The sequence below is a fragment of the Rissa tridactyla genome, chromosome 2 (genome assembly GCF_028500815.1).
Source record: "Rissa tridactyla isolate bRisTri1 chromosome 2, bRisTri1.patW.cur.20221130, whole genome shotgun sequence".
In the NCBI taxonomy this organism is placed as follows: Eukaryota; Metazoa; Chordata; class Aves; order Charadriiformes; family Laridae; genus Rissa; species Rissa tridactyla.
In genome coordinates this window covers 151,367,604-151,383,040 of record NC_071467.1, presented here as the reverse complement: position 1 = coordinate 151,383,040, position 15,437 = coordinate 151,367,604, and the positions used below count along the sequence as shown (strand labels likewise).

Here is a 15,437-nt window from a genome sequence, read left to right as displayed (position 1 = left end):
AGCTGTAGAGAGCGATAAGGTCTCCCCTCAGCCTCCTTTTCTCCAGGCTGAACAATCCCAGCTCCCTCAGCCGCTCCTCATAAGACTTGTTCTCCAGACCCCTCACCAGCTTCATTGCCCTTCTCTGGACACGCTCCAGCACCTCAATGTCTTTCTTGTAGCGAGGGGCCCAAAACTGGACACAGTATTCGAGGTGGGGCCTCACCAACGCCAAGTACAGGGGAAAAATCCCTTCCCTCGTCCTGCTGGCCACACTCCTTCTGATAAGAGCCAGGATGCTACTGGCCGCCTTGGCCACCTGGGCACATGCTGGCTCATGTTCAGCCATTTCCCAGACCAGCTCCTGTATTTCGACACCTTTTTCCAACCACCCTCACGGAAAACCCCAATCCTGACCCGCAGCGCGGTGAGACTCTGCTCTGGGTCCGGCTGGGAGCCCGGCTCCCCCCACACCACCGGCCGGCTGGGAGGGGAAGGCCTCACTCAGGCACGGCGGTGCCCGGGGAGCTGGTCACGCAACCCCGCGCCCCAGACCAGCCCCTGGCCCGGCGGCGGCACGGCGCCTGCGCGGTGCGTGCGGTGGTGACGGGGGGGGGGGGGGGAGACAGGCCGCCCACACGCAACACGTCCTTCCCGCGGAGCGTGACGCCACACCGTGTCGTCGCCGTGACATGGCGTGACGCAGGCACGCAGAGGGGCGCGTGTGTAAGTTCCCTTCCCCCCGCGGCGGCGGGGGCCGCGGCCCGGGGCTGGCGGTGGGGGCGGGCGGGCGGCGCCGGGGACGGGCTGCGCCCGCTCCCTCCCCCCGGGCCCAGCAGCCGGGCGGCGGCCGGGAAGGAGGAGGAGGCGGAGGCGGCGGCGGCGGGGCAGCGGCTCCCGGCGGCAGCGCCGTGCGGAGGTGGGCGCCTTCCCCGGCCCGGCCCCGGCGAGCCCCAGGGGTCCCTCGCCGGGCCTCCGAGGCCCTTGGCCAGCCCAGTCAGGGGAAAGCGGGTCCCGAGCCGGCAGTTCCGCCGAACCTCCGGAGGGAGGGCCCGGCCCCGCTGGCAGGGCGCCCGCCGGGGTGTCTGCGGGGCCCGCCGGCCTCCCAGAGCGGGCGGCCGGGAGCGCGCGGCCTGCGGAGCGGCTGCCGCGCTGGGCCCGGGAGGCCGCGGGGGCCCGCCCCGGCGCTGTGGGAGCTCCCGGCCAACTCGGCCACCCGTGACGGGCCTCCCGTTACGGCGCTGCCAGGGGGTGTCCGCCCCCCGCCAGCACAGAGGAAGCCAGTGGGTGTGACTGTAGCTGACAGGTGTGGAGTTACAATAAAGATCTGCAGAAAGGTGTCTACAAGTCGCAAAACTTCCTTCCACAGTTCGCTTGCACTTTTTTTTTTTTTTTTTTTTTTTAAGTACACGTGGCCGTAAAGCGTTGCATGCAGGAGGGATGGCAGTAGGTGTCCTCAGGTTTGGTGAGGCTGGGACACGGAAGCGTTTGTCTGGTATGAGATGCCCCTGGCAGCCGGGGTCTGAGCTGCGCATGGAGCTCTCGGCTCTCCGACCTGAGCATTGTTTCATAAACCTCCCTACTGCTTCCATAAAAGTACAGATGCTACACGCAGTCCTCTCGGCTCCTCAGATTTTGGAAGGATCCTGAGAGCCAAAGGGTTTTTGTTTGTTCTGTGGCTGCAGAAGTGAGTGCATCGAGTGGGTGTAGTGTTTGTGCATAGCTGGTGCTGAGGCTTACTGGCTTGTGCATCCATTAGAACTTTTTATATTGGTAATAATGAAATAAAGAATACATCCAAAGTTCTAAGTGATCTGATGTGGCTGGCATTGGCAAAATAAGGAAGGAATTGTTTGAAAGCAGCGTATGAGAGTTTTGGAAAGACTGCAGTAATGTCTGCTGTGTGGCAGATTTGAAACAATGCGAGGCATTGGCTTGTGTAAATTTGTTATGTCCAAAAGTCATGCTTTGTTAAAAGACTTACCTAGTTCTATGCTTGAATTAAAATTTATGTCATATATCTTACCTTTTATTGGCAGTCTTTTGCTCTTTGACTCGTACTGCCGTGTGCTTGGTTCCTTTCTCCAGGTTCACTATATCTTTCTAGCCCTTAAATCTGTGTAGTTTAGCTGCCTTAATTTAGAAATTACAGTCTTGAATTTGCTTGTACTGATTTATTTCAACCTGTAACATGCCATTAAAAATGGTCTTTCATATTATTATTCTGTAATAAAAAGGAAAAAGAAGGATAACATAAGGTAAATGCACAGCACTCTTAGATCACAGTAGTTCCTGTGTGCAGAATTTGTTTTTTTCACAGGACTATTCAGCAACCAAAACACTGAGGTGTGGGGTTTTTTTTGTGTCTAACCTTATTGTAGCTATTTTTTTTATTACTTTAAGTTAATTTTGTTTTACAGTTATTTTTATGCAAAGTCTAATATATATTTCAGGGATGAGTGCACATTTTTTTCTGCTTCAGTAGCTAGAAGGATTGGATTTGTTTCAAATTTAAAGTTTGTGAAAAAGAGGAAAAGGAAGGAAAAATGCTTATGACGGTTATGGTTTATGTTTAAAATTTTTTTGGTGACCTGATATAATGTTCTTAGTGTTTTAATTAAAAACTATTCTTGGGTAATGATAACTGGAGGATCAGAAGAAAACTAGCACTATAGTATGGTTCAAATGTTTTTAACTTTTTGGCTGTTGAAGCAATTGATTTTGGGGGAACTAAAATTTGTTCAAAGCATTCATGAAGGAAATACTAGTTTCCTATGTATCCTCTGCATCCCATTTGTGAGACTATCAGAACTAGCAATGATAGTGACAATGTGTCATGAGGTATTTCTGACCTTCTCACCTGAAATTTTAGGTATACGCAGTGATTGTCATATATGTTTTTGATGTACAGGTTCAATGATTATGCAGCATTAGGCGGAAGGAGTGTTCTTCTGTGACTTGGGGTGTTTCGAGGAAGTTTATGTGCAGAGGTAATATGTTATTTATGGAAGTGGTTTAACGTTTTAAATGTCTGTATGAAACTGGTGATGGTTTCACTTATTTATTTGCACCTAATGAGATAGATGTTGTCAGGTCAAAGTGAAATGGTCAAGTGATCAAAGTACAACTTTGATGTGAAGTTTGGCTGAAAATATTACTGCAGTTACAATTATAGAAGCATACAGAGTTTTAAAAGTATGTGGTCAAATTGGTAATGTGTGAACTTCATCAGTTACTTCAGCAATATTTATTCAAATAGTTATTATTGCAATTTCTAATCTTAAATATTTTTAATATATGGTAAGCCTCAGAGGAGATGCAACTGCATTTGATCTGTTGAGAGCAAACATTTTTTAGTAGAATTCTTGTTTATTCACTTTCTGAAATATATGCCTCTGTTTTTTATTTAATATGATTTCTGTCGTTTGCTGAATACATTTCGTGAGATATGGGGACTTTATGTTTTTTGTTTTCCTTGAAACAGGAATTAAGATGGACGAAATACTTTATTGGCCATAGCAGCAGCAGGATGTATAAGGTGGGTATGTTGAAAGAATATGGTTAATGTCCTTGCAGAATGCTTTAATTTTAGATTCTAAGTCTGTCTGAACACAAAGACATACGGTAAGCTAGGGTTCTTTCCAATGGTAGATGTGGGTAGGTTACCTGCTTTTGATTGTGGTAAGCTACTGCATGTTTAGCACAGGTTACATGAGTAGATGCAGACAGCCTTAGGTAGCTGATGCATGTTAATTTTGCATCCTTTAATGGAAATTTTTCAGTGTGTCATTTCCGTAGAGTTTATATGCTTTTTCTGAGAAAACACTACAGAGTTTTTCGGAATCTGCTTTTCAGTGTTCTGGTTAAATGTGATCAACGAAGAAAAAGATTCATTTGCAATCTGTGTACTTTCCTTCTTACGTAGACAGGTTTTATTTCTGTGTTTGAGTTGCTGTTTGTTGGTTTATTTTAAAATTTTTTAACGTCATTGAGAGTGTACTCCAGTGGGAGTGTATTCCAGTGAAACTAATTGTTTGCAGAATTTCCATAAAAAATATTAGTGGTTCAGCAACAGTAAAAGATGTTTTGATGTTCATCCTCATCTGCAGTCAAGTTAAGATTTTGTCTTTATTTGCTTGGACTTAATGCTTCATGTTTATCATTATAATTCACTTAGAGATATCCAGAATGTGTTTTTACTTAAAAAGACTTTTTAAAACAAAATTTAAACCATGAACATATATTTTCACAGGACTAACATTGGCAAATAAGAGAACAGCGATGCTTGAATAATAGTTGAGCACTTTCTCATGAAGTGTATTTGCATGTTGTTGTTATGGAGGTTGAATGAAATGCAAGCTTCTTCACAGTGTAACAATTAAAAATAATATGTTGTTGATATTTAATGATTTTTTTGTTGTTGATTTGAAAATAAAAAGTTATGATAATTTTTTGATTACCTGCTTTCTCTTACTAGTGTAACAAACAGATTATTACTTTCAGCTTAAAATGGCATTTGGAGAATGCTGTCGTCTTTGTATTGTATTTGCTCTGCACTGCTATTGGTCTTGTCATCGTTCATGAAAACACACAGAACAGCTGGGTAGAAACTGTGCAGTTCTTCATGTGATATTTTTTAATTAAGTGTGTCTTTGACTTATTATAGTACTATATTTACAGGTATTGGTTTGTCCTTAATAAGCTGATTCAACCTAGTGTAAGTAATATCCAAGCATTATTTTTTTTTAAAGGACTTATGCCATGGGTATTTATAGCCTAATTAAATGTTGTAGGAAATGTTATCATGGTTTGTGGAGCAACATGTCTTAATCACAGAGTGGCAGGGGTTGGAAGGGATCTCTGGAGATCGTCTAGTCCAACCCCCCTGCCAAAGCAGGTTCGCCTAGAGCTGGTTGCACAGGAGCGCGTCCAGGCGGGTTTTGAATGTCTCCAGAGAAGGAGACTCCACAGCCTCTCTGGGCAGCCTGTTCCAGTGCTCTGGCACCCTCAAAGGAAAGAAGTTTTTCCTTACGTTCAGACAGAATTTATGGTGTTCCAGTTTGTGTCTGTTGCCTCTTGTCCTGTCACTGGGCACCACTAAAGGAATCTGGCCCCATACTCTTGATACCCGCCCTTTAGATATTTGTAAAGATTGATGAGATCCCCTCTCAGTCTTCTCTTCTCCAGGCTACACAGACCCAGGTCTCAGCCTTTCCTCGTAAGAGAGGTGCTCCATTCCCTTGTTCATCTTTGTAGCCCTTTGCTGGACTCTCTTCAGTAGTTCCTTGTCTGTCTTTAACCAGGGAGCCCAGAACTGGACACAGTACTCCAGATGTGGCCTCTCCAGGGCAGGGCAGAGGGGGAGGATGACTTCCCTCGACCTGCCGGTCACACTCTTTTTAATGCAGCCCAGGAGACCATTGGCCTTGTCCACAGGGGCGCATTGCTGGTTCATGGTCAACTTGTTGTCCACCAGGACTCCCAGGTCTCCCTCTGCAGAGCTGCTCTCCAGCAGGTCAGCCCCCAACCTGTACTGGTGCATGGGGTTATTCCTCCCCAGGTGCAGGACCCTACATTGGCCCTTGTTGAACCTCATTAGGTTCCTCTTTGCCCAACTCTCCAGCCTGTCCAGGTCTCGATGAATGGTGGCGCAGCCTTCTGGTGTGTCAGCCACCCCTCCCAGTTTTGTGTCATCAGCAAACTTTTTGAGAATACAGTCTGTTCCCTCATCCGTGTCATTGATGAATATGTTGAATAAGACTGGACCCAGTACTAACCCTTTGGGGAGTACTGCTCCTAATTAATGTCAAAAATGTAATCAAAACACCATAAAACTAACTGTGGTAGGACTGTACTGTGTATTAAATAAAGATGCAAAAGTGCATAGATTAAGGAAAGACTACCTTTTGTTTGTCACTTCAGTCTTTTACCGTTTTAAGAAAGAACTATTTCCTCACCTAAACTGTGACCTATTCTTTTTATCATTGGTTCCTTCTTGCATCTTTTTGAAGGGTGTACAGTATGGAAAGCCTTGCCTGAAGGGAGGCTCCCCGCTGTCCTGATACCAGAACAGGCTTAGTACTGAGCCATCAGTATACTTTCAACTATTGCGCAAATGAAAAGGAAAGAATGCAATATGTAACTCAGTGCATCTCTCAGAGTTGTAATGCATTGTAGTCCCTTCACTTAATTTTTTTGACAGATTGATGAGGGTTTTTTTCATGGGAGTATATAAAGGTAAAATTATGCCATATTAAGTAATGAACGTATATATTTTTTGAACTCTTACTTTTAGAGGCTGCCATAGGATATTAATTTCTGTGTATGTGTCCAGTAGTTTCATTCTGTGGCTTAGCCCTTTATTGTTTTTCAGAAAAGTCTAAGCCCACGATTGCTGATTTAGAAAAAGTATCATGGTTAATGCCAAGAAGGGGTCACGTGCTGAGATGAGCTTCAGAGCAAGGCTGTCCTGGCCCTGCTGAAATGCCTCTCTTGCAGCAAATCCCTGGGGAGGCAGGGAGGTGGGATTATTCATGTGGCTTGCTTGGGTGTTTGCCAGGAGAGGCAGGTGCAAAAGAGAGGGAAAAGCAACTCGGAAAATTTGTTTGATAGCTATAGGAGTTGTGGTGGAAAGAAGCTGCTCCTGGCAGACTTGCTAGACCCTATCAGTGAAATTGGGTTGGGATATTAGGTGGCTTCTAAGTTATAGTTTCATGGAAAATTTTTGCTGTTTGTTTGATCTTGGCTGGCAGATCAGTCAGAGCAACATTTCCATACTCAGTCTTCCACGTGAAATCCTATGTTATCTGTAACTGGCATCTGAAATGTCTGTAGGAAGTATTTAATGGTTTTACCTGACGCAAAAGCAGAAACCAAACCAAGCAAACCCCTAAAGGTGTGTTGTCTTAGTTTTTGGTGCATTATTCCTCTGTTGTAAGGACAATTGCAAGGGACTCTCATCTCTTTTAAGGACCTTTGGCTAGGGACAACATTCTGAAAATGGTGCACGGTGACAGATTACAGCTTAGACCAATGTCATTTCTGTTGTACCCATGCTTCTTTGCCACTTTTCTTACACGTATGTTTGTGGTTCTTTTGGATGAACCATAGAAAATCGGTATGTTCCTGTTACTGATTTGTGTAGTTTTGAGCACAGTTCAGTCTTCTGCATGTTTTAAATAGTAATGATACAAAACTTAATTTTGATAGGTTTTTTGGCCATCCTTGACTGGTTAGCCTCCCTAAGGGAGGTTACAGTCTGCCAATTTTCTGTGAGTGCCTGTAATCTCAGATTTGTATCAGGCTGCTGTTTAAATGAAGTAGTGCTATGTACACCAAGACATGAGCTTCTGACAGCACTTGGTCTTGCTCAGCTCAGTCAAAACAGAACAGGTGGTGAAGAAATAAGGTAGATCCGTGGTTTTAGGAAGCAAGGCAATAAAGTTTAAATATCAGCATTCAGTCCAACACCAGTCAACGCTAATGATATGCACTGTCCTAAAGGTAAAAGTATATGAACCCCCAAAATACTGTTAGGGAATCAAAAAGGATCAGTCTATAAAAGCCTGCGTCGTTCTGTTGTGTATATGACAGTGCTCTGTGTAGTGTATGATGAATCGAGCTCTTTTAAGTTGTCAGTCTACTAGTAAAATGTTCTAAATTAATAATATGTATGTTCAGTGGGTTTTATTGCTTTTGTCATCAACACATTTTGAGGCATTACTGAAGAAGGAAAGCAAATTGGTATTGGATTTGGAAAGAAGGGACTGTTCTGTATTACAGGACTGAAACTGAGACCACCCAAATGCTTTCAGCTGGTTTTTGTTATTTTCACAAATAGTTTGTTCTTTTAGCAGAGTGTTTAAGAACAGAGAGTTGAGTCAATCACTCTATTATGTTTTTCCCTAAATGGCAATATTAAAGAAACTTTACAGTACCATTCGTGATCGAGACAAAAATTTTAGACTTTTGATTCGCTTGTTTTTTTTCATTTCCAGAAGGCAGATGTGATTGCAGATTCTCAAATGCACCTTTTTCTTGGAAACTTTTGTCTATTTTTGTCTGGTTATGTACCCCTTAAGGGTCAATACATTATCTATCATATTTTATGGTATTTTAGTAAGTTAGTTCAGGGATGGTATGTTTTCCGTAGTTTCTGTAGGGTAAGTGGTGTGTAGAATGATCTTGTCTTCCATATATACATGTGTTATGTTTTCTATTAAAGTCTTAATTTTTCAAAGGGCAGGTCTGTATTACATTACAGACTTCTTGTTACGTTGAGGCATACTTGGTGCCTTATTGAAGACCTAAAGGTGAAAAGTCCACGTCTGCGGTTTAGGGCAATTACCTTTGCTTAGGCTGTGTTTATGGTCTCTTGTAAACCAGGGATTTTCTTTCTGGGAAGATATTCTGATGGGCGTATCACAAAGATTTGTGGACTGTAATGGCTGAAATATGAGCAAGAAATTGTGCTGAAGGACAAAAAAGCAAAGACTATCTGTCCTGAAATGATAAGTCTTCACACGTTCCTAGTGTCACATATTCAAAGTAGGGGGCTGTGTGTTAATAATCTTGTTTCTGAGAGCTCTGTTAACTCCTGGTATCTGTGTTTGTACGTGAAATCAGAGTAAACAAAGTGTGATGGAGAATAGCATGGGGAATAAAATACTATGGTAAAAATCAATATCTTACTGTCATATAGCATGCCATCACACTGTATGTGGTGCTGGATGCCTCCTCTAAAAAGGAAGGTGTAGAGGAGAGGAGATGCAGAGGAAAGGCTAAAAGAGTGATCTACTGGGATGGAAATTTGCTTGTATGAAGATAAATTGAAAAAAAAAAAAGATTGTTTAGCCTTTGAAAGGCAATGAATATGATGAAGTATAACACAAGTGCACAGAATGATGAATGGTTTGAGAAAAGTAATTCACGAGCTTTTGTTCCGTTGGTTCATGCTATAAGAGTAAGGGGACGTTCTGTGAAATTAAGGTGGCAAATTGAGAAAGGAAACTTGAGAAAGGATTTATTTTTTTTATTAAATTGATAAGACAGTGAGCTCTGCAGTCTAGGGATAATTTGAATTTAGGAAAATTCTAATAGAAATAGGATAATTTAGAGTGCAAGAATATTTACACAGGCTCAGGTTACCTTTTTTCCTGAAAGAACATAACCCCTCAGCTTTTTGTCATTTATAGGATTATTTTTACCATTACGATTTTTGTTAAAGCTCACCTGAAAACTGCATATTGATGGTGGGAGTAAAGGAATTATGTTCGTTTACAGGAGAAATGGTTATAACATCTCACTAATTTGTTTGCTCCCTTATCCCTGTGTTAGATTATATCTAGGTGAAATGCCCACTAGGTACTATGTCTAGTTCTCTTGGGAGTATCCACTGATATACTTTGTTTTTCTTGTAAGTGGGGACATTGAGGAAGAAGTTTTGGGTAGTAAAGTCTAAGTCCTCACGTACTTGAAGAGAAATTGTGTAGGGCAGTTGTTTTTGTGACTTTCCACTCATGAGACACTGTGCTGTTCAGCTTCAATTTTTCTGTTGCCTGGGCTGATGCATTACGTAGGTGTTCCTGCAGTAATTTAATCCAAGTCAGTACACAAGTTTGTTCTGTACCTAAAGTGATAGAATATTTAAAGAGGGTGAGATGAGCTAACGCTGGCCTTCTGTGTCTTCCAGCCAACTTCCAGCAAGTATGTAAAAAGTCATAAAAAATAGCAGTGGGGGTATCTTAATTAAATGAGCATGCTTGTCGCTCTGCCAGTCTTTTCTCTTGGCATGGTTCAACTCCTAGAAACTATATTTGCTTTCAGTCTCTATCAAACTCAAATACAAAAGTCTGTGATAAATGCATCAAAAGCAGTGTTCAGCAGGAAAAGACTACAGGATCAGCTTTTGCTCCTTCCCACTGAAATGTCCTTTTCACTCCATTTAATGGAGGCTGCAGTTTTTACTTTTGGTGTGTTTAGCAACAGATTGACTTAAATTTGTTGTATTTGGCTCTAGAGCAGCAAAGAGCAGATGTCAGGGAGGTGCCGTGACAGGAATAAAAAGATTCAGGAGGCTTGTGGGAATCTGGGGGGTGAGAGGGAAATCTTCCTCCTATTTTTCTCTCTGCTAGAATCCATATTATAGCACTTAGAGTTGGCATTCAGTTCAAAACTTGCCGTGCTGCAAGGGTTGGTGCATTGACGCAGGCATTCTTTCCCACAGCTCAGATTGTGGAAACAGAGTTTATTTATAAAATAAAATATGCCTGTGAAATGATAATTGATACCTTAATTATGGAGAACTCGTCTGAAAGATGGTAGCTTAGTGACCTGTGGGACATTTTCCTGGCTTAGAATAGCCGTGATTTATACCGAAACATTTTCTCTGTATGAATCTTAAAAATGGAATTCCCCTGTCAAGGCAGAAAAACTTCAGTAACTGAGAGGTACTCTGTCAGGGATGATAAGCCTAAAATGATGGTCAACTTTTAAACATTATTTAGGGTTGGAACATCAAAATAGTAAGCTTTGCTATTTGGGGATTGTCGCTATTTCAAAAATATGCATTTTAAAGCCACCACTACGTGTTGCCAGTCTTTGCATAAGCAGGTGGATGCCAGATGTTTGTGAGATCCTGCAGAAATTTGTTGCTTTGATTATTTCTCTTCACTTTTGTAATAAGCAGAATGCTTCAAAAGTTAGTGGGTCCTTTTTGGTTGGTTAGTTTGTTTGGGTTTTTTGTGGGTTTTTTTGTTGTTTTTTCTTTTAAGGCTGGAAGCATTTTATCTTTGCCGTGATTAAGGGACCATTTCTGAAAACACCTTGTGTAATTTGTTAGTTAGTAGAACAATTACTCATTTGTTTATTTTTCTCACATCTCTTTTTTTCACTCATCATCTACCTGCACTTCAAGAGCATGCATTGCCAGAATATAGTTTATAGATTAGAAAAACATAAATGTGACGTAATTTGCACTGATTTTGATCGCAGGTTGCTATATTTGAAAGTCGTAACAACTCTCTGTTGTCGTATATCTATAATGATGTATTTAATACTTTGTGGAGCCTGAGGAATATTTCTTTTTTCCTGTGATGCGAAAGTGTTACTTATACAGTAATCTGGAGGGGAAGATAGTGATGAGTCTTCTGATTTTCCTTGAGATGATGCTCCTTAATCTTGTGTTACTGTTTTAGAAAACCATGTTGCCTCCTGCTTTGGGTCTTCGTATTCTAGTGGTAATTGTAGTAGCTCTTTCCATTTTCTAGAGAGATGGGATTTGAAACAGAAGGAATGTATCTTATTGTGCGCTTAATCAGAATATAATGAAAAAACAGCTAGTATAGTAGAGCAAGTTGTCAAAAGCATCGTATGTATGTGCTCTATTCTCTTTAGGACTTACCAGGTCACGATTGGAGCATGCTGTTCAGATTTGAGAACAAATCTGCCCGTATTTTTTGCTGATGAACAGTGTAAATGCACAGCTTGCCTGTTAGCTGGGGCATGTTGAGTTTCTTGGTTCAGTAGCTAATTTCAGCGGCATGAAAGTGACAAGCCTGGAAATAATTGTGGTCAGAGCTGCTCCAAGAGGATTGAGTGAAGCCTTTTTGATGTCCTAAATATAAAGGAAGCCAGGTTTGATCAGCAGCTGCTGTGAGGGTTATTCATACTGTAAGTTCAGTCCAGTGCAGGATTTTGCACTTCTGACCAGCTCAGGGCATGTTCTTTTGCTTTAGGTGAGATGCTGAAACTGTAACAGTTTGGTGTGTTTGATTAGCATCATTTACGTCTGTCCTGTCCTTAATTTCTTCCAGGTATTTTTCACCTCGCTGTTAAATTTCTTTGTTTACTGCAGTGAGATTTTGGTGATGGGAGAAATAATCAGCTTGGGCGGTATAAGCCTTTTTTTGTCTAAGTGATGTTTTAAAGTGTATGCTGTTCAACAATGAAAACAGTTTACTTGAGTTGTCACTTCATAACATTTCATACGTGAAACACCAGAAAGACCATTTCTAAAATGTTTATTAATAATCAAAAGTTAATAGATAAACTTCAAAAATTTGTATAAGTTAGTACTGGTTGGCACAGAATAGCCATGCGTGCTTTCTTGGATGGTATTTTCAAAGAAGAGTTTCAGGTTTTCTTTAGCAGCCTCTCCCTCCAATACTTGTCTGTGAATGGTGTAGTTATCTCATAACTCAGTCTTTGGAAATTATATTTAGAAAGCTGCTTTATATTGTGAAGGAGAAAATGTTTAGCGTATGTACTTGCGGTTAGGAAGAAACTGGGGGGGAATATTAGCATACGTGTTCAGTTGACTGACTGTATATGCCCTCAAAAGAGGAAGTTTTAAATTTCTGTTGAAATCTAGTTGTATTGCAAATAATTGTATTTAGAAGCTACTTCCTTTTCAAAACTAGTATCTTTGGAATTCACTTTTTCGTTCTAAAGTGGGTTTACAGGTCCAGAATATGACATTCTTTACTTTCATTCTTTACTTTACTTTCTTTTTCTTTTATTTCTTTCTGTAAATAAGATGAATGCTAGTAACATCTCCATTAAAAAACATTGCTAGTACTGGCATTATGTTACTACTTTTCAGATATAAATTTTAAAGAGGTTCTGTAAAGAGCAGATGTGGTCAGGTGGAAAATGTTGTTGATGTGCAAAGGAATCTTGTATTAGTGGTGTACATGGTGAGCCACAGTGCTGCTTCAGGGTCCGGCAGGTGAATCAGTTACAAATGCATGTATTGAAGGGAATGCACAGCTTTGACGTGTTGTGTTGCCTACACTTGGGAGGTACAGGAAACACTTCCCAGTGCTGTTGCCATCAATTCATTTGCATAGTAAGAGTCCCTGTAGTTGGCTGGTGGCTTCTAACAGACTTCACACCGATCAGTTCACCTCGCTGAAAGGAAGGCTGTGGGTTTATTCACATTGTGACTCTCGTAGCTCACTGAGAAAGCAATATCAGTATCCCTGGAAGTATTTTTGCTTTACACGTACAAGCGCTTTAAAGGCAGAATATCTTGCAACAATATGGAAATATTTTTCTGACTGACCAGCAAACTGTGCTATGTGCTGTGGATAGATTTGCGTTGAGTTTATAGCCATCGAAAATTTAGTGGCTCATCTACTATTGCGTTTTTTTTGGCTAACGTCTTGTATGGATATTGTACTGCTGAATATTTAATCTGCTGTGGAGACAGACAAATTTAGGAGAAGTGACTTTAATCTCAGAGGAACGTGTATTGACTGGGAGAGTTAGTTCAGTTTGTTTTTGCAAATCATCAACCCTTAGAAGTGGGATTAAGTTTAGTGCAGGAGAAAGTGCACTTTCCCTTTGTCTCCAGAATGAGGTCACTGTGCTTGTCTCTTTTCAGCCTCCATCTCGGTAAAATAATAGAAAATATAATTGTTTCATATTTCAGTTTTATCTCCTGAAGAATGGGAGTTAACAGTTACTTGTGCAGGCCATAATGTCAGCAATGACTTTTTGACCTGCTTGATTCTTTCGTCTTTACTGCACCATATCTGCCCTGTTTGCATGCCCATGCTCGAAATTCTCATGTGTTTTTTTTGTATTTTAATTTCTTTTTTATTTTCCCCTCAATTTTATTTATCTAGTGATTCCACTGAGCAGATAGCTGAGTAGACTTCAGTCATGCAGGAGTTGGTTGTGCATGTGGCATTAGTGATGGCAAAGGCCCACCTTGGATGTGAAGGCAAGGAAAAGGAAAAAACCGTAAGCCAACAGAACGGATGAAAAAATGAAAACTTTGGTTGTAAAGGAGGGTAGAGAGGAACACCTGACTGACAAGGTGGAAAAAAAGAAGCTAAAGTGCTCATATGGAGATGCACCGCAAATGCAATGCGTGATGACACTGTTTTCATTTGTAATTTTAAGAACAACTAAAGAAGTGTGTTGTTTAGATAAATAATTTATTGATTTTTGGAAATCATAAAATATCTTTCATTTTTGCTTAGATCATATATACACTAATACTCATTTTATGGGAGATTATTGTTTTTGTTTACTGCAATAAGAATATGTTTGCCATCGTCTAATCAACAAATTAATAAAAACACTAGTGTTTGGTTGCTTTATTGCTCATCTCTTGTCTGATTGGGGTTATGTGCTAATACTTTGCAGCATTGTCTGTTGGTGGATATAAAGGAATACAATTTTCCTTAGTGGGGAGCTTGAAAAAAGTCTCTTGCTTCATTAAAATGGTTCCCAGCTCTGTGTGAAGAGCATGCAGATATGATCAATTTCCAAAATGGCACTTGGAGGCTTTGTAGCTAGATTGAACTACAGTCAGATTACTCAAATTCCCTCGTGTTCCTAGACAATAGAAATTACTTCACCAACAAACGCATAGGGTAGCTTGTGCCCATTCTGTTGAGCTATGGGGTTTATTCCGAATTTGGGAGATTCATTTTTCTGGAATAGATAACTGAGAGAGTTAGCATTCTTGCTTGGATAATGTACTATTTATTTTGGAAGGAAGTTTCCCATGACTAAATAAGAACAAGATGTTTGACCACCTTCTAGGGAGGAGACTGTTTGGTCAGCATAAAATGAAAAGAAAAAATTCAGAAGAGACAACTGACCATTCTTACGTGGTGTTTGAAATGTTTTCATGTTTCTTCTGGGCTTCAATTATACTGCATATACATGGCAAGAAGAAAGACCAGAGGTTTTGTTCTTTTCTTGGAAGTATAGCTTTATCACATCGTTGGGAATTTATAGCCTAGTAATATATAGTGTTTTTTCCATTCCTGCATTTTGCAATTGGTTTGTACAGCCTCATAGTTTGGCAGCCGAGAGCTCACTTTTTCATGATTTTTTTGGCATGAAAGGGTTACTGTTCACATTTCCTGTGTAATTCCTTCTGATCTTTCTGGGCTGTAATTACTTTCTTGATGTTAAACATTCCCAGGCTCCTATAACCTTCTAGCCTGCTTGCACTGGCCAAGTTTGTCCCAGGTGATCGTGTGGGCGAACCTCCTGTTTTTAAGGATAAAAATCTCTCCTTCCTGTGTAAGATAGGCTACATACTCATTCCTTTGCTGTGCAGTCCCAAGAGAAGTCTTTTTAAAAATAATAATAAGGTAACACATCACTCTTTGAGAGTCAGATTTAGCAGCCAAATAGATGACAAATCAACTGTGTGGGTTTAGAATTTGCTGAATCTTGGTTGAATGACTGTGAGTTCACATTAAAGATTATTTTTTTTCTTAATACATTTGGAAAATAGGTTATGGTATAAAAAAAGACAGATTTTGACTGTAGCTTCTTACTTTTGACCATATAATTGGCAAATCATTTTAAGCTTGCTTGAATGTAGAACTACTTAGGTGAGCCTTCAGGATTTTTTTTTCTTTTGAAATCTTTGCAGTAGCTGCATATCTTACAAAAAATGAGAGGATATTACTCAATTCTGTCTTTCTCAC

General features: G+C 40.8%; 1 protein-coding gene across 23 annotated transcripts in view; it reads left to right on the top strand.

Annotated features, from left to right (window-relative positions):
• Positions 1-584: 584 nt before the first annotated feature.
• ZNF438 (zinc finger protein 438) overlaps positions 585-15,437 on the top strand; it is a 53,078-nt gene continuing 38,225 nt past the window's right edge. For 11 of the 23 annotated variants that reach the window (XM_054190370.1, XM_054190364.1, XM_054190347.1 and 8 more), the window contains exons 1-3: positions 585-705; positions 2,891-2,969; positions 3,464-3,517. The gene's annotated coding sequence lies outside the window, so the exon portion shown is untranslated. Of the gene's footprint in view, positions 706-755; positions 899-919; positions 1,317-1,385; positions 1,667-2,890; positions 2,970-3,463; positions 3,518-4,659; positions 4,697-15,437 lie in introns of those variants that run through there. The other 12 variants (XM_054190354.1, XM_054190362.1, XM_054190353.1 and 9 more) reach the window with 8 other exon arrangements.